Below are 25832 nucleotides of genomic sequence, written 5' to 3' on the forward strand. Positions count from 1 at the left end.
GATCTATCTTTGTTGTCTACTAATTGGGAACCTGTTGTACTGTACAACAACCCCCCCATTTCTAAAAAATATTTACATAAATTTTTTAATAAGAAATGGGTCCCTTTTAAAAATCAACTTAGTTAAGATTTGTGTGTCCACAAATAAAAAGTGGTATTAACCCATCATAAGAAAAAATCCTTATTAAAAGGCTTGATGTAAATGAATCATTTTATAAAGCCTTTTAAATAAAAATAAAGTGTTCCTTTAAGTAAATATTATAAAACATTTCTTTATTACGATAAAGCGATCGGAGATCGCATATCGCAATAACAAAGGAGACACACACAAAAGTGAAAACCTCATCCAATCTCTCCGATACGAAAAGGTAATCGCAATCGGGAAATCGGAGGAAGCAAATGCCAAGCATAATAAAACAAAGCCCCTCAATTCCTCCGATGCGTAAAGCATATTGCAATTGGAAAATCGACGATGTCAATAATAAACAAACACATGAATAAAGGCATGCTCCAAATCCTCGATGCGATAAATAAAATCACAATTGGCAATCGTCAGAATCACATGAAAAAGCAATAAAGCCGGAGCCAAGTCCCGAATGCGATATATTAATTAGGCACGCATCTTGAAAATACATTTAAAATGTTTGCATGCATTGTATCACCTTTCGGTAATCGGAGATATTTAAAGCAATTGTTAAAGCCTTTCCCTTTGACATTCCTGATCACTGATTTGCGATTTATCACCGATCACCGATCAAAGAAATCTAAGGCACGCTTGAAATAATCATTCGGCATATGAGCGACGTGATGGGCATTTAAGATGTTATTTACCACGATTGATAGGTTAAACGACTATTCAATAAAGCAGTTAAGGGCAGATCTTTTATTAAGATTTTATTTGTGGTAATCTTTAACTATATCTCATTATCACTTGCCAATCGATGTAACTCTTTTCATTGTCATATTGGCTTGCAGCAGCATTTCTCTGTATCATGGTTTGTAACTGCTTGTGCAGAATTCCTTCGAAACCAGAAATCCAGAGAAAATGGGGAAGAAAACAGAGAAGTCTGCAACAGCAGCTCCTCCAGTCAAAGATCCAGGACCAAGCAAAAAAAGGATTAATCTTAGATATGATGTGTCTTGGTCTGGGAAACACTAGTTGGGAGAGTATCTATAATTTGATTGAAGCAGAGGAGCCTGAAGAGTTATCAGAAGAAGCCACAGCCGATTCAACTAACAAGTCTGAAAGAACTCTTAAAGAATTGGCCTGTTCCTATCTTCACAGGATAGCAACGCGAGCTAAAATCTTGCCATATACTGACGTGGTAAGATGGGTGGTAGAGAAAATTCTAGTTTCGGACAGAACCTTTTGCACAACTGATGGGAGGATATTCGGCTCGTTTCAACCTGAGGATCTCAGAAAAATGTATCACTTACCTGAACCTGAGAAGCGATACAACAAGGCGTTCCTAGAAGCGTTTGCAAAGGAAAACGACTCAGAGTCAGCCCCAATAAAGCAGTGGAGGCATTTCCCTGAAAAGCACAAGCACGAGTCATTGGGTAAGTACTCTGTCGACTCATTGGCTTCCCCTTACTGTTATGCTGGAGCTATGATGTGTAGAATGTGGGGAATACTTGATTCTGCTAAATTCACTATAGAAATGGTCCCTTTAATGGAGGATGCAATCAATGGTTATGTGATGGATTGGGTGAATATTTTGTCAGATAAACTAGCCACAACAATTCTAGAGTACAGAAAAAATGCACATCAAACTACTAGGACCATTCCCCCATTCTATTACAATGCATATATTATGGATACTGTTTGTTTCAATTCTGAATTTCCGTTACTCAGATGGAGATGGAATCCCCAAGACCCTAAACCAATCCATATTTATCATGAGCAGTTATGGAAGGCTCATTACAAAAATCATCTGTATAAAATTTGCAACAGTTTTATTTTGCCTGTTTATTACTCTATTTTTAATAAGCCTGCTCCCAAGATATCCCAGGAAACAAAGACGGACTTGATAGCAGTAGGTAGTTGGTTCGGTGAGGAAAAAGTTACTTATATAAGGCTTTTTGGTAGCCTTACTAAACCTCATGTCCTTCCCCTGTATGTGCCCAATAAACTATTAGCTCGGGAATTGGCTTATCAAATAACAATAGATGGGACATCAAAGACCTTTAGAAATTCTAAGAAATAGGTATGGCCTATATTCCCTTTACGGTGCGGCGTTTTCACTCTTCATGATTATAAGCACACAGAGAAGGAGACAAAAAAAATACAAATGCTGAAGCTTGCCACAGTTCCTAACAGGCAATATGATCCAAGAAAGGTTGCCTATAAGGTTCTTGAACAAGCAAAACTTGCCAAATTTGATCATGAAGAAGATGACTTCGATGATCTATTTGCCTCAACTAAATAATTATTCCTAGTAAAAAGATTGGCTACAATCAGATATCGACATGAAGGGCTAGAAACGTTTAATAGGCTTAGAGAACAAAGGTTGCAAAATCTGCCTTTAGACCTATTAGCCACAGTCCCTACAGTTAAGCCATCTAGTCAAGCTGAATAAACAGTTATTGTTAAGACCCTTGATGTGGAAAAGGTCTTTGAGAAAGAAAAAGTGTCAGATCAGGAACAAGAACAAGAAAAATATAGTCAACTCATGGATACAGATACTCACATTGATCCCAAACTACTCAAAGAATGGCAACAATTTGATTAAATCATAAGTAATATTGAGAGCTTACAGGGATTTAGCATGCCTGAAGTAACAACCGGTCACAAGACAACAACTAATACGATTCCAACTGAAGGAACCAGTGGCCCACCCATGACTCAAAAGGATATAGAGATAATTCCAGAAAACCCATCCGATGAAATCATTCTACATGTAGAAGAAATACCACCTTTGGATGTCTTCTACAACCCTAAGCATAGGGTTGTAGTAAAGAGACAAAGGAAAAAGAGAAAGCTTGATCAATCTTCTCTTTTCCCTGCATAGATGGAAATAACTAATGTGGTACGGAGAGAGGAAGTCAATCCTTCTGAAGACCTTACTAAACTCTCTCAGTATGATGGGGCATACTCGGCAGCTACTATGGACAAGGCATCAGAAGTGAGCAATTTGCTTAGAGAAAAGGATCATACAATTGTTTCACTGGAGGCACAGGTATCTAATAAGCAGCAAAGGATAGAGCAGTTAGAACAACAGTTGGAAGCACAACCATAATAATAAAAAAGTTAAACGAGCAATTGCTCAAGGAGAAGTAGAGAATAGATCAAAATGCGGTTCAGAAACAAAAGGAACTATCCTTAGCATTGGCTAAGCTGAAGACAGTGAATGAACAGTTGAGCAAAACAAAAGATGAAAAAACCACTCAACTATCACTACAAATAGAAAAGTTCAAAAGATTTCCTCAAGTAGGAGAGTTCAAATCAGAAGCTCTCCAGATTAATAAGGCATTAACTAATCAATTGAACTTGCTATGTCATAATATCTCTCTTGCTCAGTCCCTCTGTGAAATTTCTTCATCAATGATTGATAAGTCAGTCGATGCAAGGAAAAAATTGGAGTAGGCCGATGAAACACTAACAAAGTTTCTTTCTTGGCAAGAAACCAAGGAAAGACAAGCTGCAAATCTGCCTCAAATTCTGGAATCACATAAGGAAATTCTGTTCCTAGAATGGCAATCTCAACTGATGAAAGCAGAGAGGGAAACTTCAAGATGCAGATCGGCGACTGGTAATCTGATTGAATTAATTAATGATACTCTTTATTTGTCTAATTTAATTTCAGAATGCACTCCAAGGAAACTACCATCAGCCAAAGCAGTGGAGCGGACATGCAAATAGGAACTGGAAAAGAGGGAGAGATTGATCGCAGGCATTCAAAGTTTAACATGGGACACCTTTTGGTTCTTCTTGGTTAAACCACATAGTCAAAAGGCGGCAATGAAATGTTTAACCGATGCAATTGGTTACATGATTCCTGAAATTAATGATGCCATATATTCTGCCCAACTACATTCACGTATGAGTCACCCTCCAGAACTGCAACCAATGCTTGCCATATGCCAGTTCAAGCCAAAGGATAGTCAAACAAAATAGTGAATCATTCTTACTGACTGTAAGAATGTATATTTCAGGGAGATTTTCATGATTTGGTTATACTAGCTCACAACATTTTTATTTCATAGTTAGTTAGTTTAGAAAGTATTTATAGACCCTTTCATGTTTTTGGAAAAGGTCCTCAATTTTTGTATTAAAACTTGGATCGGGAGTTTCACTACTGTGCTTCCGATATATATATATATATATATATATATATATATATGAAGACTGGACCTATATTCTAAATTTTAATGAAGAATACTTTGATGAGATATGCACTATTGCTTTTTGTGAGAGTATTTCTAAGTTGAAAGACGGGATCTGAATGCGATTAATATTCAAATTACATATAGTACTATTATCTATGTCTTTGCTTCATTCTTTTATATGAGTCAACGTTTATTCATTTTGCTATCATTGGATATATGTATGTGCTTTTATAATAGTCCTTTAGCTTATCACTATTGAATGTTTAAGGATTGTTACTTTTTTATTCATATTTATGTCAATGGTATATAAAGAATAGTGTAATAATGTTTTAATTATTACTTTGTTCAACTACTTGAACAAAGTAATTATCATATGAATGAATTTTTTTGTTTATAAGTGGAGTCATCTATATGCCTACTTGTTAATAAGAATTATCAAAAGTTGCACTAAAATGGAGATTTCCCGGGATAGATTAGTTGTTTATATTTTTGCATTTTAGAATAAATCATCCATCATTACCATTAGATAATAGAAAATCAATCACTTATCCATCCTATTTACAAATCATTGGGAAACTGGTCCCATTATATCCAGTTGGAGCCACCACACCAAACGGAAAAGGAGCTGCCTTTAAGGTCCGGACCAGGTGGTTTTCCCCGATGTCGATGCAACGATTTTCAAGGCATTAACAAAACCTTATGTCTTAATTGGTCCATCTGATCATAATGTTGGTCTTAGTAATTGCCATTCAATTTTTTATTTTCCCTCTAATGTATATGATGATAGTCGTTTTACACTAATTGATCTTTATGATTTATCATCTCACTACTCATATTATTGCCAAGCAATTAAGGAATTTCAACCACTGTTGATGGTTGTGTCAGGTCCTCACAGTCTCAATAAGCCTTTTGAATATGATCAAATTTATTTTCCCTTACAATATTCTCATTGTGATTCCATGCCATCAATTGAAAAATTATCTTCTCATAGATTTCAAGGTTTTCAAAATGATGATTTTGAATTTTATGATTCAATTTATGATCAGCTAAAAGCATCTTACTTAGCAAGACCATTTGTTAGTAGCAAGTATCAATCTTTATTGATGTTTTCTAAGCAAGAAAAAACAAATGAATATACATTCACAAGAAGTTTCAGAGGTTTGTTTAATTATGATTTCAATCGAAAAGGTAAAGTGGAAAGTTGGTTGTTATTGCACATATTTCTACATATAGCAAAGACCTTCTATCATATGTGCAAGATATTCAAGTTCTTATATTTTATTTTGCAAATTATTATATAGCGGTTTTAATCGATCTTATCTTTGTGTTTGCAGGTCAGGAAAAACGATGGCTACATTGGAAATTCTATTACACTTGACCTCGACATTCCATATGGTTAGGTTAGGAGTAGGTCTAGTTTCATTCTAGTTCCCTTTTCACTCATCCTGGAATTGCTCTCCATCTAGTCTCTGCATTTGTTTTGTTTTCTTGTTTCTATTTCACATTTTGCATTCAGTTCAACCTCCATTTGTTGTGATCGTTTGATCTTGTTTACATAGATTCAAAGTCACTTTCTCACACATGCTCAATATTTTTTGAATCTATAAGCACACTTCTTTCATGCAAGCTTGAAGAAGCATAACACAATACATCAAGAAGGTGTCAATACAATGTACAACCCATGTCAATAGCTAGTGTGCTCTTTTATTGGCAGTTTCCCTCACTTTGGTCTCATTCGTACTTCTATTCCAGTGAGTTTTCCCAACTATCGCTTTTAGTGCACCCTTTCTTTCACAAGTGTCGATTTTATGTTCACGACTGTTGATTTTTCTCATTTTCACTTCAATAAGTGTCATTTTCATGTTATCTTTTCTCTGGAATGTGTCTCTTTCAAAATCATTCACATTTTTCAAGTGTCGTCTTCACGTTTTCCTCCTGTTGCAAGTGTCACTTTTATTGTTTTCACTCCTGCATGTGTTGCACCTTTGCATATCACCAAAGTTATTTCTGGCACACTCTTCTACATTACATGGTCCTACATATAATTGGAATATGCACTAGACACATTCCTACAACTTATCACACCTTTTGGTCACAATCATCACTTATGTCATAACTTGTGTTCTAAGTGTTGTAATGTTTCATTTCAATCGTTACACTTAGAAATAGGAGTCACTTTGTTGTTGTTTTAAGATGTGACTGTTATTCATGAGTCTTGTGCATTCACTTGGCTTTTATAGATGGCATTTATGTGTGTGATCCATGTTTTAGTCTTGTTAAGATGCTTTTTGTTTCTCTTACTCTAATGGTCCCACACTTAGCCATTATTGAGCTCATCTTGGTCATCCTTCTTAGTGTAAATTGTGAAAGTATTAACCCTCTAACTAGGTGATGATATTAACTTATTCATGGGCCTCGATGATGCAACCTTATTTACCAATATCAGTGCATTAAATCCTCCTCAAGGTTGCCTTAAAATTACTGCATATTAAGAACCTTCCAAGGACAATCATGTAACCCTTCTTATTCTTACTGACTCACTGCACTAAGTTTTAATCTCCTCTGCCTTGCATGCCACATAAAGCACTCCCAACTAACAACATGGATTCCTTCCACACTCTTGTAGAGGAAAATTATGCATTACAATGACCTTCCTATCATCACAAAGCAATGAAAACCCTCCTAGGCAAGGTGGATTTCTTGTTATGCCCCCCCTCAATGAAAAGTACCTTCCAAATGGTGAAGCACCCACTTTTGAGTTAAATAGTATAGTCTAGAAGGAAAAGTGCATTATAAATCAATAATGGCCCCTTGTTCATTCAAATTGTTCTTACCCTTGAGCTTACTCCCAGTGCATGACGCACAATGAAGCATCATTGAGTCCACTTCCCTCTTCCTAATGTGTGATGTGCCTAAGCCTCATCCTTGAAAAGTATCCCTCAACACATGACACATTCTAAAGAGATAGTGGCCCTTTGACTAGTCAAACTGTGCTTTCCTAAAGGCCTCCTCCTTTCAACCAGTGCATAGCGCAATCTTAAGCCTTAAGCCTTCATCCTTCCCTCTTCCCCTTGTGCTCTACAATGAACACTTTCCTAAGCCTCTCTTATTCAATGCAAGCTATAGTAAAAATGCTCAAGGAGGCCATCTCTTAGCCTTTGACCAGTCAAACTGTGCTTTTGAAGTCTTCTCCTCTTTCATTCTTAGGTCATGGCACAGTCTTAAGCAACAAGCTCACCACCTTGTCCCTTCAGCTTCCCCACTGCGTTGGACCAATGAGAACTCCTCTTCATAGCACGTGGCATAATAATAATGAATAGTGGAGCCTTCCTAAGCCACTTTTGAGTTTTACTACACCCTCCTAATCAAGCCTCCTACTTTCAACTCTTCCACAAGCCTATCATAAGCAGTTCTTTCCCTGAGCTAGGTAGTGATAGAATAAATGATTTTAAGATTGATTTTGCTTTGCCATGGATGATTTTAATTGGTAGGATAACCTTCCTAGCATGACAAGATAATTATTAAATAAGATAGCAATGAGAAAGCAAATAGAATCACTTGCAAATAAGAATCACATAGGAGAAACATCATGAAAACATGAAGCAGATCTTAGACCAAGACAAAAAGAATACATTTCATGATGACTCAAAGGAATCCAATACCGACTCAAGAACCTTTGGAGGGTGAATGAAGAAAAAAGAAGATATTCCATGACGATGAAGTACTGATCATATCTTCCATCAAGATTAAAGACATAACAACAAGGAGAACGACTTGGCAATACCACCTCATCATGAATTCGATGACATCATTTTCCAAGTTGTGACTTGTACAAGTGTCATCACTATGTCATCTATGTCCATGTGTCTTGCCACATCATCATGTGGAATTTGATGATGAATTTACAAGGAAAAGGACAAAATATAATGTGTGGAAGTCAAAGAGTCATATGTGGAATATGAAAAGTCACTTAATCATATATTGATAAAAGAGTCTTTAGAGAAGTCCAAAAGTCATGTAGACGTTCAAGGGTTATGTATATAATCTCTTATGTTATTCATTGAAACTAAGGAAAACCTTTGTGTTATGGTGGTTGGGCCGGTACTCTAGATGGGGCTGCTACTCCAAATGGTGTGAGGTATAATTGGGACTTCACATCAGGGAGACCCCTGTATGTTGGAGGTATCCAACACAATAAAAAACCCCTCTAATAAGATTGTTACAACCAAAACACTCAAAATATGCACCAATTAGCACTAGAAAATGAATTAGAATTTCTAATAGTATAAGAAGTTGCAGGAAATTTAAAACAACCTTGTAAGACCAAAAACTAAACGATCGGATGACTCCTTCCTTGTCACCCCTCAAGAAATTTTTTCTATCAATGAAATAGTTAGGTTGTTTAATTGAAAAATCAGAAAATATAATAATAAAAAATGACAACTCAGAAGTATAACATAACTCTCTTCAGTTTTTCATATCCCTTCCTTAAAAGAACTCTTTCTCCTTATGTATTATTTTTCAAGTAATCAAAAGATAACTGCTTGTTGTAGCCACTACAACACCACCCAAAATTTTTACCCCATATGTGTAAAATTTTTGGTCCCCCATACTTTTTCCACCTTTCATATTTTTCATCTCATTCCATGCCCTTTTAAAATAGTCCTATCATTATCAAATGTGTTCACTAGTTTAATATTCACTATAGGTTGTTCCCAAATAACCCTCATCATAGCCTAAATTACACGAGATACACTTTATTGAAACTGTTAATCATATATATTTTGGGAATATGCTTGTTCAGGTAGATTTTTGTAAGTTGAATAACCAAGGTTAATATGTCTCCAAGATCGTGGTGTCCTTCTGTCATTGTTTATAGGTGTGGTCAGATAAGCTTGATGTGGAGGTGGATCTTGATGGAAAATTAGTGGCTCTATTAGGTTTGAAAACATTCTCCAAAACTACTTTGAATTTGTGTTGGGAATTTTATATACCGATTGAAAATCATGATCAGATTAAACTTCTTAGTAAGGCATGCAACAATTTGGACACAATTCAAAAGAGTGTAGAGGAGAAGATGACTATTTTTGTTGAAGCATCTGAAGCAAGGGAATCCATGAATAGTGATAGAGAATTGGTTCACCCTATTAAGAGATTGACTGTGCTTGATGGAACAAGGAGGTTTGTTATAGCTGCAACCTCTTCTCACAAGGAAGAGGTTGAAAATTTGAGAGGGTACTTTGAGAATGTAGATCGTACATAGGGGAAATTTGAGGAGACATTTTGGGGACACATATCAAATTTAGTTAAGCTTTCTAAGGAAAGTCCTCATATTTTGGTACATGCTTTAAGGAAATTATTGATCAACAACTAGCAGAGGAGGCAATTGAAGCTAAGGGAGCATATCACAATAAGGAGGTTTAGTCTAGGAGCGAATGAATGACCAGTGAGAGTGCTACAAAGACAAATGTTATGAAGAGATTGGGAAATATTTTGAGGCACAATTTGAAAATTTTCTCTCAATGCTTACTTTGAGGATTTATAGGCAGCATTAGAAGAAGCACACGTGGTTGCAGATGAGCTCGCTGATATCTATGACTTTGTGCCAACCTATTTTCCTCCAAGATTTCAACTTACGATGCAATTTTATGCTGATAGATTCATTTGAATTCTAGGTTGCTGAGTGATAGAGAAAATGAGTTGTCAAACATGGATTTTTTAAGGTAACAAGATGGGTTGTTAAGTACCAAGATCTCCTTGTAGGTTTGGGTGTGGACAATTCTTTATCTCAAGTATGTGCTGAAAGTGGTGTAATGGACCATCTCATGAATTCCCATTTCGATCATAAGCATGATATAATGCATAAATGATAATCAAACATATTGGAAGAAGATAAAGGCCACCTACCAAAAAAAACATAAGATGAGAAGCTATACACTCTAACAATAGTTGACTTATTTAGAATTCTTGGTGAAGAAGTGTAGATTATGTGAGAAAATAACACTTATGTTATGCTATATAAGATAACTCTTTATGTATTTAAGAAACAATAGATTTTTAGGTAGCTGAGAGGTAAAGTCTTATGGATCTAGTCACTGAAATTGGGTTGGAATCATCATGCACAATGGTTTATTTTGAATATACATGCAAAGCCTTTCTTGAAGTAGTGGAGGTAAAGTGGAACCCACAAATTGCAAATCACACATTATATATGTAGAGTATAATGAGATTACAAGTGAAATATGTGATCGTGATTTATGACTGTGACTGTAATTTGTAACAATGATTTGCAATTGTTACTGCAATTTGTGACTCTGACCTGTGACTCATTGCATATCCAAACTGCGATTCCCATTCTCAATCTGCGACTATAATTTGTAACTACAATCTACGATTGCGATTTACAACTGTGACTACAACTACAATCTACCGCTACGATCCACGGCTAAGCTAATCACAATATTCCTTTATTGCATCGCAGATCAACGTTATAGGTGGTTTGAATTCCCCCCTAATATTTAGTTTGAATTATATGATATTGTAAATATCCTTTGTCATGTTTATGAAAATAATAAATGTAAACCCATGTCAAAGGAAATATGAGTTGAAAACGTCATGAGGAATATAAAAGATCATGGGGAAGGTGAAAAGTCACCTCCCCATTTGTATAAATATATCCTCATGCCTCATTTTAGAAGGAAGGTTCAACACTTGATCTATGTTTGCATTTAGATAGTTTTTTGTGCTTTAGGGAGCTGAAAGCATTATGCTTTTGGTAGGATTTAGTCTGAGTTGTAGTGAGGCTAGGGCTTGATGTTGGAGATGATATGAGGAGACCTCATTCCACTATTGGGATTTGATGGGATTGTAGCACATGTAATTAGATTTGAATAATATTATGAGAAGCTTTTCCATTTATACATCGATTCCTGTGTACTTTCATGGTGGTTATAATGGCTATCCGGTATTTCCATTGTGTGTGCATGTGTGATTGCATATTTGTTGCATGTTAATGAAATAATTCATTGATATCACTTGTATGTTTTCTTTTGAATCTTTTCTTTCATATTCCACGCAGATGCTAGTAACTAACTGTGAACTATTTACGATTAACCTCTAGTACTTTCTTACTAGTATGTTTCATATGGTCTTAGCTAACTGATTCCTATTGAGGTATACTCTTCTCATTGTTTTGCTACCTTGTTCTTGTACTTTGTTTTGTAATTTTGTCAATGGTGGGTTGAATTAATCCTCATTCTCTAGTAATTTCACACTCACTTTCACCCTAACATATTTTCTTTTAACATCCAAGAGAAAGCATACATGGTGGCAGTTGGGTCCACATACTAGATGGGGCTCCTATCCTAAATGTGTGAGGTCTTATTGGGAGTTCACACCAGGGAGACCCCCTAATTGTTGGTGGTACATTTTTCCTCATCAACACTACCTCAAATTATTTTTCTCAATTGGTCAAGTTCCCATCATTAAAGCACCTTTTCTATTGAGAGGTCACAGGTTCAATTCTATAGACACCCTCGGGGTTAGTCTCCATGTTTGAGTTGACAGGAATTGATCCCTTCAGGTGGATTTTCCCAGTATAAATATTTCATGGACATAGAGACCACTAATCTCCAGGGATCCGTGAACCACATTAAAAGAATAATCAACTTCTTTTAAAGTACTTAATCAATTATTTTCTTTTAATTTTGAGAGAAAAGGGTCAATTAAATAAATTATATATTTTAAAACTATTTATGAGTAGGTGGGGCCCCACTAGTGTCATATCCATCAAATATTATTAGACATAACCTTGTGAATCCCTCAATAAAAATATAACTATCATGGAACCATAATAATTTTACCATCCATTATTAATCATAACATGAAAATGCCTTGCCCATCATCAATCATAACATTAAAAGCCTCATCCACACACACACACACACACACACACACACACACACACGTGTGTGTGTGTGTGTGATGAACATAAATAATAACATAAAAAGTCATCAATATCCATACATTTAATCAACCTTGTGTCTCCCACATGTTCATGTTCAAAAATATATATAACTAAAAATGAGTCTGCTGCCATAGTTTATGTTTATACTTAAGTCTAAAAAGCAAGTAAAAATAAAGTCAAACTAAAGTCCCAACCAAGATAGCTCTGGATCCCTGTGTGAAGCCATGACTTTTTCTTCTTAGCACTCCTATTTCCTTCTTGTATCTTAGGATGAAAGTTCAGGAATGAAATTTCTCTTGATCCCCCATTATCAGTTTTGGGAGTGTTGGTGCGAGAATGGGAAGAGGTGGCTTCAATAGAAGAGAGCATAGGTAAGGAAATCATATGTAGCTTTCCTCTTTTTATTTGTGAAGGGGATATAAAAGGTTGTTGTGTAGAGGATGCATAAAATGTGACAAAGTAGATGGAATTTGAGGTACAACAACAAGGGGTGGAATTCCATAATGGGAAATAGAAGGCCAAATGGTAATCCCATAGGCTGTTGTGAAGAAATTGGGATCCCATCCATCATGGATTTGGGGCTGCTGCTATGGAAGTGGATTAGGCTTAGGAATATCCATGATGATGGGATGTGAATGAGAGGAATTATGTGATACCTGAAGGCCGATAGGAGTTCCTCCTAAATATAAGTGATCATTCTAAATCAACTAAGTAAACTCATATGAATCTACATAAAAATGAATAGAGAACCTTATAATTTTGTTTCTATTTTCATACCAAGTCACATTGGCTCTTATTCCCTGTCCTTTTTATTTCCTAGAGAACCTCTATTGAAGAAACTCATGTATGCATAAATAAAAAATTTAGTCATGACAACAAACATCTTATTCACATGATAACTAAACAAATTAAAAAATAACCCGCATAGCTCTTATCTCACATAACAATTAGGGTGCTTGAAATAAAACATGATCAATGGAAAGGTACAAAAGGATAGAAATTTAATATCCATACATGTGTATGAAGGTGGACTAATTTATTGACTGTTATTTGTATGAAAATGAAAGGCACAATAGCAATAGAATAAACAATTATGAAAGGGAGTGAAATGAATACATAAATAGATGAATAGATGAAAGGAATATATAACTTCAAAGTCATTGTTATAACTTGCATACAAATATTGAGAAAAAGTGAGTGTAGTAAGTAGGTCGCATGAATAAGTGGGTTGTTGTAAGCTAAAGTTATTATTATGGGAGAACCAAACCTCATATTTTAACAACGTGTGAACTTGGAAAATAAATTGTTAATTATTTGATAATGGGTATATGAAGCAATGATGCAAGATGGCATGAGATGAAGAGGGATGTATAATAATGATTTTGAGGCAGCAAAATACAACTGAGTAAAACACATTGAATATAGTTCGCATAACTTTCATGATATTTATGAAATTGGAAGATGACATTTCCATGCCCCTTTTAGTGCTTAATAGATATAACTAGCAATATGCAGAGAAGTATTAAAGAGCAAACAACAATGGTGCAAGCTGAGCAAATATGACCATTGTAAATGATAGTTTCTTCAAAAACTCATATTGGTTGGTACTTACTAATTCATGATATAATGGGTTCAATATGGGGTTTTTTAATTTATTTTCTCACATTACTTTTGACAAATTGATATGTTTTATGCATGGAAAACATAGAAAACAAGGTTGGGTGCACATAATTCATAAGGTAAGTTTCTTGCCCGAGCAATATTGTTTTATTTTGAGAAGAAAACCCTCATGCAAAAATAAATACTGTAATGTATACTCAAAGAAAGACATGATAGAGGGGAACCAAAGGATGGTGTTGTCGCTGCGGAAAAAACCCTCCAAATGTTTTCCTACACTTGAATTTTGGAGCCTACCGATGACTTTATGATTTGTTATTTAAAGTTTCCCCATTGTTGCTTCATGATTGGTCGATATTGTGCTAAGTGTTTAAGTTTTCTGCTGAGATTCTAATTGTCAAAAACACTTTCTTACACATGCTCATCCCTTGATGTATCCATAAGAACACCCTTTCTAGAAAGCTCTATCACCAATGTTTACCCTTGAGAATAGCCATTACACAATTCTTGAAAGTAAGGCTCATTCCGTCTCTAGGAATAGTGCCTACACAATGTTTAGTTACAATATTTGCACCGTCCCTGTGGATAGTGACTACGAAATCCATAGAGACACTATGTTGTGCAATATATGCCAACGGTCAGTTGTCTATATCACTTAAAAATCTCTCTCTCTCACTCTTGGTTGCATTGTATCACCATTTCAGTGAGTTTTCTCAACTGTCACTTTTGAACACCTTTACTTTCGCAAGTGTCACTTTCAATTTCAAAATTGTTATTTTTTCTTTATTTCACTTTAAAAAGTGTCTCCTTTTATTTTTCTATGCTCTGACATGTGTCGTTTTCACTTTTTCAAGATTTTGTAAGTGTTGTTTCCACTTTTCTTACTGTCACAATTGTAACTTTTAAAATTTTGTACTCCTGCATGTGTCACACTTTGGTGCATCACTAGAGGCAACTCTTTCACACTCTTCTGCACTAACTAATCATGTATATCATAAGAATATGTGCTAGAAACTCTCACACAACTTAGGAAATTTTGCGGTTTCAATCAACGCTCTTGTTGTAACTTGTATTTTGAGTGTTGTAAAGTGATGTTTCAACTGTTGCACTTAGAATACATGTTGAATTATTGTCGCTTCAAGGTGTGCATGTTGATTTTGGATGTTTGGCATCCTATTGAATTGTGTTCATGTCATATGAGTGTGAAATCACTATTCCAGGTATCGTTTGCATGTCTTGTTATCTATTGTCTTATTGATACCACACTTAGAAATTTTGGAGCTTTCACTGTATTTGCAACTTGCCCAATATTTGATCAATGTTTCTAACCCTTGGAACTATGCATTGTGTAGTCCTAAGCCACAGTGAAGCACCCTCTTCCTCTTGAAACTACGCATTGTGTAGTCCTATAGGACAATCTCCCTCCGCTAGCAGATTGAGCAACCTTGAAGCCTAAGCCATCAATCTAGCTGATTAACCTTAACAACTATGTAATTCGTGTTCTCTCTTTCCCTGGATTGCATATTGCATAGTTATAGTGGGTAATGAGGCCTCACTGTGTCACTAAATTGCCCAAATGTGAAATTTCCTAAGCATTCCTTTCAGTTATTGTGCATTGTGTAGTTTCAGTGAGGAACCCCACCTCCTTATCACTCTGAGGTGCTCAACTGCATAATTATCTTCATTAGGTGGGACTCCCACTATAAATTGTGCGGTTCCAGTGAGAAAGGGATCACTTTTAGGCCTATAAAGTCCTCAACTATGAAATTCATTGAGCCTATTGTTGGTATTATGACACAGGTTTTGTCCTTGATGACAACTCACTCAAATAACAGATCACAGTTCAGGCTCTCAGAATGAAGGAAAAAGAGATATACGCAAGTTCCTCTTAACCAAGTCATGTATACATGTGGGATCGCAGATCAAAAGGCACATATATGTATGCACACACTTTCATGCAAGGAAAATTGCGTACATGTGGGAAAACTTATTTTTTGGACCATGGTATCTCATCCGAAGTGTTGAACCCAGGTATTGGGTCCATGGTATTGATTCTCTATGGTTTTGGACCATGGTATTGAGTAAGGCCTAAGACTATAAAAGGGGAAGGAGATCATTAGGCAAATGCATTCACTCAAGCATTGAATATCTTATGAAGAGCAAGATCTAGAATACTGGTCTTTGGGTTATGGTTCATAGCTGGATCTGAACCAAGGAGGAACCTGAGCGATAGAAGAAGGATAAGATCTATTGATGGGTCAAGATCTTAAGGCTTGAATAGTAATATCTATATGTGATTTTGATCTATTATATTTGGTGCATGACTTGATCTATAAATCTAATAATTTGGGTATAATTGATGTTTGAATAAGTGAAAAGGGTAAATTATCTTTTATAGATCTGTACGCAGGTTCGACATAGCAGAGGTGCATATACACGCTGGTTCAGTAAGTCAAAACAACGTATACGCTGGTTGGCCTTAATACAGAAGTGTATGGATGAAGGTTCTACATATTGAAGTAGCGTACGTCTCATGAAATATGTTTTAGCCACTTCTGTTTATTACTGCAGTGTTCTGGGTTCAGGATTGGTTTTTGGTTACTGTTAATGTATTCTAGTTACAACATTTAGAGAAGTAATTGTTTGATTCAGTTTTGATTGAAGCAAAGGAGATTGGTTGATGTAGATGTATTTGATGTTTGATTATTGTTATTGATGGATCTAGTTTTAAAATTTATGAAACATGGTCCCTGGAAGAAAATAGAAGGTTGTAGCCTTCTGTAGGTCAGCACCTACGTACTAGTACATCAGCTAGTACAAGAGATAAGGGGGTTGTAACTCCCTTCCAGGAGAAGCTGGAGAATGGGAGAACGTTGTAGCCTTCTGCAGGTAGAAGCCTACGTACTGGTATAAGACTGCACCAATACAAAAATATTGTAAAAAGAAGTTTCTTATTAAAAGAATATAGAGACGAATTGTAGCAGGTGGTTTTCACCCACATTGGTTTTCCACCTTATATCTTGTGTCCATGTGTGTGATGATCTGTTCTTTTTTACTGCACCTGTTTACTGTTCTTATGATTAATGAAGTTCTGATGCACTGATTAAAGATCAACATTTAATGAATCATAAGTTTACTGATATACACTGGTTTCTTTAGACACAGTAGCGTATATATGCAGTTTCCTATAATTGAAGTAGCGTATAAAAATCTGATTGTGAAATGAAAAATAATTGATTTGATAATACTGATTCACCCTCCCTCTCAGTATTATTTCCAACAATTGGTATCAGAGTAGGTCCTTTAGAAGAAGCTTGGTCACTTGAAGGAAGGTCTATCATCATGAGCAACTACGAAAAAGAGGCATCTATCAGGCCACCAATCTTTGATGGGAGCAACTTTGTCTATTGGAAGGTAAGAATCACATCCTATCTTCAATCTCTTGGTACGTAAGTTTGGCATATCGTGGAAGCAGGATACACATTTCCATCAGCAACTCCTACAAATACAACTGGTAAGAAGTAGTATGAAACAAATGCAAACGCTGTCAATACTCTATTAGGGAGTTTATCTCAATTAGAATTCGTCAAGGTTATGCAGCTCAAAATCACAAAAGAAATATGGGACAAGATCGTTCTGAGCTATGAAGGAAATGATCAGGTAAAACGTGCAAAACTACAAACTCTCAGAATTCAATATGAAAATCTCAGAATGCACAATGATGAAAGTGTGGCTAATTATTTCTTATGTATACATGAGATTGTTAATCATATGAAAAACTTGGGTGAAGAAATAAAAGAAGTTACTTTGGTTGAAAAGGTGCTAAGATCCTTGTCTAAGTTTGAATCAAAAGTTTTTGCCATAGAAGAAAAGCAGGATCTACAGAGCATTACCATGTCACAACTGCACGAAACCCTAACTACTTTCGAAATGAGAAAAGGGGGACCATCAGACAGGAGAGAAGCTACATTCAAGGCTTTAGGAAATTACAATGAGTCAGGACATATGTCAGAAGGAGAGGAAGAATCAAACTTTGTCAAGAACCTTCAACGGGGTTCTGGAAGATTCAAAGGTAAGCTACCTTTCAAATGCTTTGCTTGTGGAAGAGTCAGTCACTATGCAGCCAAGTGTCCTCATAAAGATAAGCTTGACAAAGGTAAGGAACTAGTTAGATGGAACATAAAACATAATGTAAGTAAGAAGAGCTATTATACTCATGAAGACAATGATGGATTTTCAATTAGTGATGAAGATGAGCAATGTAATGATTATAGACTTTTGATGGCTTTTGAAGATGATGATTTCTTGGATGCTATAGATGAAGATGATCTCTATGAAGAAATTTCTAAACTTAAAATCTATTTAGAAGAAAAGAGTATGATCATAGATACTCTGACATTCCAACTTGCTGAAAGGGAAAAACACAATGAAAAGTTAGAATGTGAAATTGTGGGACTTAGAAAAGATATTGAGAAAAGAAAAGCTCTTAATCTTAGATTTGCTAAAGGATCTGAAACTTTAGATGAAATTATCAAAGTGCAGTGTTCTCCTCTAATCAAGACAGGTCTTGGATATTCTGAAAAAGCATCTCAAGCACAGAAGCCATCCACCTCCAAAAGTTATATTGATGTAGCAAGGAGAAGTGAATAGGTAGACAATCAACAACAAAGGCATAAAGTAGATCACCAGGTAAATCAGGATCAATCTACTTCAAGGATGAACAAAGATCACCAAGTAAATCGAGGGCAATCTACTTCAAGGATGAACAGAAGCTACAACCAACCTCAGGTAAATCATTCTCAATTTACCTCAAGAATGAATGTCTATGGAAACTACAAACACTTGGACGGTAGGTTTGATAATTGCAGGAATTTCTGCAATGGCCAATGTTTCTCTTGTCATAACTTTGGACACAAAGAAGCTCAATGTGTTGCCTACAAGACCATCATGACCAGAGAAGCACAAAATCAGAGTGTGACTGGAATCATGAAAAGAACCTACAATAAATTTTCTACTCTTGAAAATGAAATAGAATGTTCTATTTGTAACAACTTCGGTCATGAATATTCTGAATGCAGGAGTAGGTTTCAGCAAATAATTCAGAAGGAGAAAGCTTCATTGAATCCCAAATCATGGAGAAAGAAAGAACCACAACCAGAAAGATGTGGTATAGCCTTATATGTGGAAGGACAGGAAAATCAGTGGTACATCGACAATGGATGCTCGAAACATATGACGGGTGATAAAGAAAAACTTCAGTCATATAGTGCCTTAGAAAAGGAAAGGAAGGACTCATTTGGAAATGACACCCCTGCACTCATAAAAGGTAAAGGTTCTGTTCTTTTGAAAGAAAAGGTCAAAGCTGGAAATGTTATGTATGTTGATGGCTTAAAGCATAATCTATTGAGTGTCAGTCAAATGTGTGATCAAGGAAATGAGGTAATATTTTGATCAAATGGATGTATTGTTCGTGAGCTTGATACAGGGGAAACAGTGATCAAAGGCATAAGAACTCCAAATAATTTATACATACTCAAGGGAGGACAATAACAATGCTTTCTAAGCAAGAATGATGAACACTGGCTATGGCATAGAAGATTGGGGCATCTAAGCTTCTCTCAGATAAGGAAAGCATGCAAATATTAGGCGGTTCATGATCTCTCTGACATCAGAATTTCAGACAATACAATATGAAAATCATGTCAGTTTGGTAAGAAAACTAGAACTAATTTCCCTGAGAAGGAAGGATTAGCTAGTAAGCCACTTGAACTTGTCCATACTGATGTATGTGGTCCATCTAGGAAAAGGTCACCTCAAGGAGAAGAATACTTCATATTGTTCATTGACGACTTTTCCAGGATGTGTTGGATAGGACTTCTGAAGCATAAAGAGGAAGCTTTCGAAAAGTTCAAAGCATTCAAAGCCTTGGTTGAAAATGAATTAGATTTCAGAATCAAATGCCTCAGGTTTGATCGAGGAGGGGAATTTACCTCAGATGAATTTTTCGATTTTTGTGAAGAACATGGAATAAGAAGGGAATTCTCTATTGCAAGGACTCCTCAAAAAAATGGAGTAGTAGAAAGGATGAACAGAACGGTTCAACAAATGGCTCGTGCTATGCTTGATGAGTCTGGAACTCCTGCAACCTTTTGGGGTGAAGCTGCATTTGCTACCATTACTATTCTCAACAAGACAAACATTCAGGTGAATATCACTCAAACTCCTCATGAACTTTGGTATGGTAAGACTCCTACGATAAAGTAATTCAAAATTTTTGGAAGAAAATGTTACATCAAAAGGACTGATTAAAACCTTGGCAAGTTCAAACCTAGAGCAGATGAAGGCATTCTCCTTGGTTACTCTCCCCAAAGCAAAGGATATAAGTGTTACAATAAAAGACTTGGAATTTTTTTGAAAGTATTGATGTAGTGGTTAATGAAGAAGGAAACAATCCAAGGCAGGTAAAATCCGAAGATTTCGAAGATGATGAGGACTATCCTTCAACATCAAATCAGACTTATGATGAAGAAGAAACCTATGAGGCACCAGAAGAATAGATAAGGGTAGAAGAAAAGACTCCATCCAGGTATGTCCAGAAGAATCATCCAGAGACTCAAATTTTGGGGTAGAAAGAGGCAGGTGTACAAACAAGAAGAACTATTTCAGAAGCTTCAAGCTATCTAGCATTGCTTTCCTCCACTGAACCACAAAATGTAAGTGAAGCATGCCAAGATGAATGCTGGGTCAAGGCCATGAATGAAGAACTTGAGCAGATTGAAAAGAATAACACTTGGGAGTTGGTTCCTAGACCAAATTATAAGAATGTCATAGGGACAAAATGGACATTCAAAAACAAGCTGAATGAGAATGGAGATGTTATTAGAAACAAGGCCAGACTTGTTTGTAAAGGGTATGCTCAACAAGAAGGCATAGACTTTGAAGAAACTTTTGCACAAGTTGCTAGACTTGATGCCATAATAATGTTCCTTGCTCTTTCTAGCTTTCAGCAGTTCAAAGTATATCAAATGGATGTGAAGTCTACTTTTCTAAATGGAGACTTAGAAGAAGAAGTGTACATTGAGCAACTAGATGGATTCATCCCTGGAAATTATCCAAAACTTGTATGCAGACTCAAAAAGGCTCTCTATGGCCTTAAACAGGCTCCAAGAGCTTGGTATTTTTGGTTGGACAAACATCTCCATCAACAAGGTTTTTCAAAAGGATCAACAGATAGAAATCTATATATAAAAATTGATAATGATAAATTGCTAATACTTGTTGTGTATGTTGATGATATCATCTTTGGTATCAATGAAGAAACCATGAGTCAAAACTTTGCTTTGGTGATGCAGAAAGAATTTGAAATGTCCTTACTTGGTGAGCTCACATATTTTCTTGGTTTACAAGTCCAGCAAAACAAAAATGGTATTTTTCTATCACAAACCAAGTATCTCAAGCAGATCTTGAAAAAATATGGGATGGAGGATTCAAAACCAGTATGTACCCCTATGGTAATAGGATGCAGTCTCAGTGCAAATGATGAATCAACAGTAGTACATCAACCAACCTATAGATCCATGATTGCTAGTCTGCTCTATTTGACAGGTACCTGACCAGACATCATGCATGCAGTGGGAATAGTTGGAAGATTCCAGGAAAATCCAAAGGAAGCACACCTTCAGGTAGTTAAGAGGATTTTTAAATATCTTCAAGGAATGAAAAATTATGGCTTATGGTATCCTACAGATACAGATCTCACACTTCATGCATATACAGATGCAGATTGGGCAGGAAGCGTGGACGACAAAAAAAGCAATAGTGGTGGTGCTTTCTTTATGGGTTCCAGATTCGTATCTTGGTTCAACAAGAAACAAAGCTCAATTGCATTATCTACAGCTGAAGCAGAATATGTGGTTGTTGCATCTTGTTGCACACAACTCCTTTGGATGATGCAAACATTTCAAGACATTCAAATCACTCGTACTCCACCTATATCCATTTTTTGTGATAATAGAAGTGCAATCAGTATTTCAAGGAATCCAGTCATGCATTCGAAGACCAAGCACATACCTATCAAATATCAATTTCTCCGGGAACAAGTGCTTGAAAAAAAGGTCAAATTGGAGTATGTTCCCTCCAAGGAATAGGTTGCTGATATATTCACCAAACCACTGCCCAGGGAGACATTTGAATATCTTAGACAGACACTGGGAGTAGTGGATGCATCATCTTGTTGTTGAAATTATCTGTTTCAGAGAACCTTGGTTGTATGTGAGTTTCATGAAGTGTATCCACGTACATACGCAGGTTTCTGTGGACACAGTCGGGTATATTATGGTTTGAAGACAAACAATGGGGCCAGACTCAGGATGAAAAGAGTCTGATATGGGTCTGACAGAGACCATCTGGCACAGGTTCAAGGGGAACATATAGTTCTAATAATGCATTGTTGGCATTATATTAAAAGATCTTGGTTCAATTTCACAGCTGTTTTTGTTCAGGTGGAATAGGTGCAGAGGGAGATCATGGTTGTCGGTCTGAATGATGGTTGATAGATTCTACTTAGTCGCTGATGATTATCATAGTCTTGTCTTAGATATTTAGTCTCTATGTCATGTATTTCTTGTATTATCAAGGCCATGTAACGGCCTATGTTGGTTTCCCCACTATGCCTGGGATGGATGATGTAATGTTCTTGTTTTATCATGTGTAGACTTTTGGTATATCCCCACTTGGTTGGGTGGATGAATCAATATTGGTATATCCCCACTTGGTTGGGTGGATGAATCAATATTGGTATATCCCCACTTGGTTGGGAGATGGATGTATGTATGAGTCTTTGGTGATAGGAAGGTCATTTATGATGTATAAAGTCATGTTTCTTCTTGTAGAACATCTTCTTGCAGACCTTGCCTACAGTCAGGGGGAGCATGGACAACACAATAGAGCAGAGATTTCAGCATGTACTCAGGGGGAGCATAACCTTTGCCCTTGATGACAAAGGGGGAGAATGACTTTGAGTGACTTGGGGTTGCCATCAAGTCCAAAGGGGGAGATTGTTGGCATTATGACACAGGTTTGGCGCTATGACACAAGTGTTGTCCTTGATGGCAACTCACTCAAATGACAGATCACAGTTCAAGCTCTTAGAATGAAGGAAAAATAGATATACGCAGGTTCCTCTTAACCAAGTAGCGTATACACGCGGGATCGCAGATCAAAAGGCGTCTATACGTATGCACGCACTTTCATGCAAGGAAAAGCGCGTACATGTGGGAAAACTTATTTTTTGGACCATGGTATCTCGTCCGAAGTGTTGAACCTAGGTATTGGGTCCATGGTATTGATTCTCTATGGTTTTGGACCATGGTATTGATTAAGGCCTAAGACTATAAAAGGGGAAGGAGATCATTAGGCAAAGGCATTCACTCAAGAATTGAATATCTTATGAAGAGAAAGATCTAGAATATTGGTCATTAGGTTATGGTGCATAGCTGGATCTGAACCAAGGAGGAACCTAAGTGCTAGAAGAAGGATAAGTTATATTGATGGGCCAAGATCTTAAAGCTTGAATAGTAATATCTGTATGTGATTTTGATCTGTTATATTTGGTGCATGACTTGATCTATAAATCTGATAATTTGGGTATAACTGATGTTTGAATAAGTGAAAAGGGTAAATTATCTTTTATAGATCTGTACATAGGTTCGACACAGCAGAGGCGCGTATACACGCTGGTTCAGTAAGTCAAAACAGCATATACACTGGTTGACCTTAATACAGAAGCGTATGCACGCAGGTTCTACATATTGAAGTAGTGTACGTCTCATGAAATATGTTTTAGCCACTTCTGTTTATTGTTGTAGTGTTCTGGGTTCAGGATTGGTTTCTGGTTACTGTTAATGTATTCTGGTTACAACATTTAGAGAAGTAATTGTTTGATTCAGTTTTTATTGAAGTAAAGGAGATTGGTTGATGCAGATGTATTTGATGTTTGATTATTGTTATTGATGGATCCAGTCTGAAAATTTATGAAACGTGGTCCCATGAAGAAAAGAGAAGGTTGTAGCCTTCTCTAGGTCAGCACCTACGTACTATTACATCAGCTAGTACAAGAGCTAAGGGGGTTGTAACTCCCTTCCAGGAGAAGCTGGAGAATGAGAGAAGGTTGTAGCCTTCTGTAGGTAGAAGCCTGCATACTGGTATAACACTGCACCAGTACAAAAATATTGTAAAAAGACTTTTTCTTATTAAAAGAAGTTAGAGATGAATTGCGGTAGGTAGTTTTCACCCACATTGGGTTTCCACCTTATATCTTGTGTCCATGTGTGTGATGATCTATTATGTTTTACTGCACCTATTTACTGTTCTTATGATTAATGAAGTTTTGATGCACTGATTAATGATCAACATTTAATGAATCATAAGTTTATTGATATACGTTGGTTTCTTTAAACACAGTAGCGTATATACACAGTTTCCTATAACTGAAGTAGCGTATACAAATCTGATTTTCAAATGAAAAATAATTGATTTGATAATACTGATTCACCCCCCTCTTAGTATTATTTCCAACACCTATCTCTCAATCACTACGAATTGTGTGGTTACAGTGACTGGTCATGCTCCCCCTATTAACTGAAATCATTCACTACGCAATCCTTTATCCTCACTTACTCCCTAATATGAATTTTAATTTCCAATGGATAGTGAGGCCTCCCCTTAGTCCTTGAGATTCCCAACTGCGCAATCTCTATCTCTTTCTTCTTGGTCCCTCTTCACTACACATCATCACTTAGCCTTTCCTCCTGGACTCCCTCACTATGTAAGAAGACTTTTCGTGCCCTCCTTTATTACGCATTACATAGTACTAGCCAGTTGTGAGACATCCCTGAGTTTCTATGGCCCTCAATTATGCAATTCCTAGCCTCCTTCTCTCAAAACCCCTGCTTGTTGCCTCATCTCAATCAATATCTTCCATGAGTAAGAAGAGGCAGAATAGGTGTTTTATGGACTGATGTTGGCTTTCCATGAGTGGTCTCCATCTGTGGGTATTATCATTACAACATGATAGGGTAATGCTTAAGATAGGTCATCAAGGAGAGGCTACAAGAGAGCACTTGTGAAGAAGGGGCAAAAGAAGAACCATCATGAAGAAACCCTGGACCATGGCAAAATGGTGACATCTCAAGCTGACTTGAAAGGTTATCATATCCATCCATATTCTTTGGAGGATGAAGATGAAGAACAAGAAAATATCCATCATGAAGAATTCAAAGTCATAGCAACAAAGAGAAGAGCTTATCATTGCCACATCATCATGGAGTTCCATGTCATCATTGCCAATTCATGGCTTATACAAGTGTCATCACAATGTCTTATGTGTCAATGTGTCTTGCCACATCATTTGTGGAATGTAATTGTGTAAATTACTAAAGTGAGAATGTAAATTGTGTGGAAGACCAAGGGCCTCACATGGAATGTGAAAGGTCACTACAAAATTATAAAGTCATGCAGAAGCTCAAAGGTCATATTGGAATTTGAAAAGTCATAGTAGAAGCTTAAGAGTTGTGAGGGAGGTCAAAAGTCACATGGGAGGTGGAAATTCACCTCATTTGTTATAAATACATCCTAATAAGTCAAGCAATGGGAATTTTAACTTTTTACCTCAACTTCTCTAGCTTGGTATAGGAGAGATGTTAATTTTAGGTATGTTCTATGCTAGAGCAATTTATTTCAATTTCTTTTCCACATTAGCAATCATATCAGCATAAAGTAAACTACAGATAGAACATAAATATAAATTGTAGAAGACAAGCCAAGATAAGAGGACACAAGATGTGGTGCTAGCTAGGGACAAACCCCACAATGTGGGGAAACCCTTGATCAATTCTTCTTTTATGTTCTTCAAAGTTCAACAG

General features: G+C 36.4%; 1 pseudogene; it reads left to right on the forward strand.

Annotated features, from left to right (window-relative positions):
* Nucleotides 1-3010: 3010 nt before the first annotated feature.
* Nucleotides 3011-25832, forward strand: part of LOC149167842 (exocyst complex component SEC6 pseudogene) — a 44412-nt pseudogene continuing 21590 nt past the window's right edge.

Source organism: Pinus tabuliformis, chromosome 5_1 (assembly GCF_031772625.1).
Source record: "Pinus tabuliformis cultivar Carrire ecotype Pingquan chromosome 5_1, CPIR1, whole genome shotgun sequence".
NCBI classification, from domain to species: domain Eukaryota; kingdom Viridiplantae; phylum Streptophyta; class Pinopsida; order Pinales; family Pinaceae; genus Pinus; species Pinus tabuliformis.